The sequence below is a fragment of the Poromitra crassiceps genome (genome assembly GCF_964638095.1).
Source record: "Poromitra crassiceps genome assembly, chromosome: 8".
Classification (NCBI taxonomy): Eukaryota; Metazoa; Chordata; class Actinopteri; order Beryciformes; family Melamphaidae; genus Poromitra; species Poromitra crassiceps.
In genome coordinates, this window is record NC_139629.1 from 16766942 (window position 1) to 16772015 (window position 5074).

A 5074-nucleotide genomic window follows, 5' to 3' on the forward strand; every position below is an offset into this window, starting at 1 on the left:
GCAGCCAGTTGCCTGCGCTCACTGTGGTGAGTCTGGGCTCACTGTGGTGAGCTCTGGGCTCACTGTGGTGAGTCTGCGCTCACTGTGGTGAGCTCTGGGCAGTGAGCTCTGGGCTCACTGTGGTGAGTCTGCGCTCACTGTGGTGAGTCTGCGCTCACTGTGGTGAGTCTGCGCTCACTGTGGTGAGCTCTGGGCTCACTGTGGTGAGTCTGCGCACACTGTGGTGAGTCTGGGCACACTGGGAGACACCATACTCCTGCACCTCCCACCTTAAATAAACAGTATTAAACTGAGCCCCTCAGGAATGGAAGTTGCTTGAATCAGTGAAATGATCGGATGACTTGACTATATTAATTAATTAATTTGATTATTATATATCAAACCTTCATTTTCAAACTATGGCATGCACATAATCCAAAAGGCCCTCGTCAGACTAAATTGTATTTGAAAAGCTTCTAATTGCATGTAACTGGAGCTCCTTGGACTTGTAAGGACCACTCACTGACCGGATCCTGTGTTCTGGCAGGCGCCCACTTTATTAGCTGGCATAGATAATAATATTAGGTTGACAAAATGATATATTAACACTATTTATGCGAAGACTATCCAGATAAGAGGTGCATACATAAAGAGACATATGAACATGTAGATATATAGATACAGTATGTAGATTAAATAAATAGGCAGACTTTATAAGAACCCATTTCCTCAACCAATACCAAAAGAGTAGAGAAATAGCAACTCGTACATTTATCAATAAACAAATGTAATCCGTACCAGGCAGAGTAGAGGGATGGAACAACAACATGTTTCTTAGCATCTTAACTAGCAAAGATATTTTGATATAACTTTACAGATGTTACATTATATGAAGTTTGATATGCTCATGAAATATCACTCATATATTTGTAAATCACCATGTACGGACAAGATTCTACAAGCCGTTAATGATGACGCACAGAAGGGAGGGAATCTTGTAATCGTATAATTGAACACGAATGCATTACCAGTTCAAGGCGGAACAGAGCGTTGTTATGGAACTGAAATCACTAATAATAATATTTGATTGGATTTATAGAGCGCTTTACATAAAAGACAAATACAACACTGCTGTAACAAATCAATGTGGCAATGTGAGGAATTCTGCAAAAATGGCACAAACCAGTCCTGTAACATAACAGCAAGGAAGGTCAATAACTTTTGGTTAATTAGATTCATTTAACTTTATAATGTCTTTATTATGCTTGTTTATTTAGCTGGATAGCCTTAAATTCAGATCAGTGAAGCTCTACTGCACCTTACTGTATGTCAGGGATAATACACTATGAGGTGTGTGCTTATAATACACATATATATATACAGTAAATTTATAATAATGCACAATGTGGCGACTATGGAATTTGCTTCTTGCAGATGACCTTATTGTTAAAGCCTCACTAGGCAAGATTTCTGGAAAAACACACCTGTCTCATAAGCCTGAAATCACAAAGCGAGGCTTCAGTTGAGATGAGTGTATAGACTACTGTGTAGATTGCTACACCTTCTTTCACCAAATTAATTTCTGCTGTCGGTACGGGTGCTTCTGCGCCTGCAGGAAGCCAGAGATCAAAACCTAAGCCCGATACAGAGTTTCTTAAACAGCAGTGGGCGACCGCTCCGTCGAGAGAACGCTGGATTCACCAGTGTTTGCTCTTTCACTTAAAGGCATCACAGGCAGGCTGGGCTGTTGAAGACCAGTGTGCTGTCTGCTGTGTGCACTTTACAGACATCACATTACATGATTTCTGAGTGCTGGAGTTCAAACTGCTTTTAAACGGTTTACCTTGTGCTGCCATGTGGAGCCACCAACGTTAAAAGTTAAGTTAAAGGGACAGCTCATCCTTAAATCCAAAATACATATTTTTCCTCTCACCTGTAGTCAGGGCTGTAGCTAGGGATTTCGGGCCCCATGAAAGGATATCACATCGAAAATGGTCGCCATTTGGGGCCCCTGTCAGTCAAGGGCCCTTGGAATCATCCACACTTCCACCCCCCCTCTGGCTACGGCCCTGCCTGTAGTGCTATTTATCCATTTATATCATTTTGGGATAGTTGCCTGAGTTTTGGAGATATCGGCCGCAGAGATGTCTGCCTTCTCTTCAATACAATGGAACTGGATGGCACTCGGCTTGTGCTCGAAGCACAAAAAAAATACATTTGAAAAACTCAACAGCATTGTCTCTTTCCAGAAATCATGACCCCGTTACTCAAAATAATGCACAGACTTTGTTGTGAGCAGTTTCATGTAGGAACTATTTTCTTTTGCAGTCTCATGCAGGAACTAGCTAGCAGCTAGCAGGTGTATTTCGAGAGTTCCTCCATGAAACTGCTCATAACAAGGTCTGTGGATGATCTTGAGTAACAGGGTCATGATTTCTGGAAAGAGACATTGCTGTTGAGTTTTTCAAATGTATTTCTTTGGCACTTTGAGCACCACAAGCCGAGTGCCATCCAGTTCCATTGTATTGGAGAGAATGCAGAAACTCTGCGGACATCCGACAATATCTAAAAAAAAAAAAAGGCAACGGACACAAAACGATATAGATGGATAAATAGCACTACAGGTGAGAGGGAATATATGTATTTTGCATTTTAGGGTGAGCTGTTCCGTTAAAAGTTGCCCAGTGCATCTTTAAATAGCCGCACGCTATGGAGTTACCCTGCTTATATCATGGATGACCACCTGCAAAAGATAAAAAGAAAAGAAAGGATGCTATTCGTCTTCATCTTTTATCATTTGTCTTCTGCTCACTGCTGATGTTCAAGAAGACAATCCTCACTGTATGTAGAAAGCACATTAATCCTCACTGTATGTAGAAAGCACATTAATCCTCACTATGTAGAAAGCACATTTCTTGGCAGCCACTTTTTCAATGATCTGTTGCTTAGTTAGTGCCAGCTGATACTTTTTTTTTTAACATTTTTCCCCCAGGTTTATTCCACACAGTACAAGACCATTACAAAATATTCCGTCCATTAGACCAACTTTTCTTTCTAACAAACATTGCATAAAATGCACATTCCTGATCATGTCCCAGTGGCCAATTTCAGACATAGCCTACTCTTTGCATCTTTCGGTCTTGTAGTGCAATTTCTTTTAGTTTTGTGCCTAAATGATAAAAATGAGTACAAAGAGCAGAGCACCCTTCATGTTTAAAGCTAGACAAACCCTGGCAGAGCCAGCAGCAGTTAAAACGCCTACATTGTGCAGTACCATCGCAGTTAGCTAGTAGTGCCAGCTGATAAAAAACACTTCATGCCCGCTATATTAAAAAAAAGTATACTGAATAAATTACAGTATGTACCCTTAAACGGCTCCATCTTGCTAATATATTAAAATATATGTTGGCTCACTAGAACCCTTACATATTGATAGTATATATTTTCTTACATTTTGTAATTCATTTTAACAACTAGGCTACATACCTTTACAACATCACAGTACACATGGAAGCGTAGTGTGCCGACTGTATGTATAAAAAGGACGGGGATTGAGTCCATTTGTTTTTATGAATGTGGATTGTGGAATATTTTAGTCATCGTTAACAGCTGAGTTAAACAAACAATATCCTTCTCTATCTCACTGTTTTTAAATAGAAATCATAAAGTCATTGCCACCTGATTTTGACAGCCATCCTTTGTCACCAGATTTCAAAGCATGCTTAACCGGCTGCCCATGGCAAAAGACAGAAATAACAAACTAGGCTAACATAACTGTGTATAAATGTCACACTAATAATTATAGCCTATAGTTCAGTTATATTATTGATTAATTCATCAAGGTACATTCAAATAAACAATATATAGCAATTAATCTGTTTATAAACCAAAAATGGTATTTAAGTGAACCAATTAAAAATTCTGTTGCAATCCTTGTCCTGTCAAGGTGGGTGTTCATAAGAAGCCCAATTCAGCCGTCAAAGGTGACAACAAGGTGACACAGTGACCGCCTGAGTGGTGCAGGTGTGCTACGGCCATGGAGGTCAGCTGGGCTCCTCCTATCACAGATGCACGGCAAACAATTAAATCAGAAATTAAATCATTAAAGACATATTTATGAAATCATTAATTAACTCATTTAATTACCATTACAAATTGTTAGATGCCCTGTTGTATTAACTGCTGTGTCAACATCAACTAATGACTTTATACATTGTTTGTATTCATCTATTAATTGGTAATATTCACTGAACAAGTTAATATTTATTAGGGTGGCTCATAAAAATTCTGCTAAACTGTAACGTGCTTCAACGGCCATAAGAGGTGTTGGTAAATACAAATGAGTGACTGCAACATCTTCAGGTATCTCAGGTAGAACAGGAAACACGAAGCAGGAATTGGTGACAGTTATTGGTGTTTGTTTGTTTTTACATTTTGCATTAACATTGTCTGCCTATTTGTAATATAGCACTGACATCTCAAATACAGCTGGGAGATGTCATGAGGTATGTATCTCCATACCAGAGTTTAACCATGAGGCAATCGTACCTGGGTTATAGTGCCTTGAGAAACCCTCTTGACTTTTTACCCTCCCCACCACAAACAAAAGTAATGATAGAGAGCCAAAGTGGAACGTCACTTCCTGCTTCAGCACTGTACCAGAGATTTTCATCCGCCATTTATTTTTCCCATAGACATTTCGTAAAATGCTTGCAAAAAGAGTTTTACTGGTTCAAACCAAACGGTACAGATATATTTAGAAACAGGAGAGATTGCATAACATTTCACTCGGACCAAAACGTAAAGAAATTCGGGTTTGAAGAAAATATTTTGTTCAATGTTTTTTTAAGTTTTGTTCTGAATGAAATGTTCTATGGTCTCTCCCGATTATAGCGTTAGCTGAACCGTTTGGTTTGAACCAGTAAAACCCTTTTTATACGCATTTTACTAAATGTCTATGGGAAAATAAATGGCGGATGAAAATCTCTGGTGCAGTGCTGAAGCAGGAAGTGACGTTCACTTTGCCTCTCTATTGATAAGGAAAATTAGTATGTCTCCTTGTTTAACTTCAGCAGGACTAAACAGTCCTGCTTGC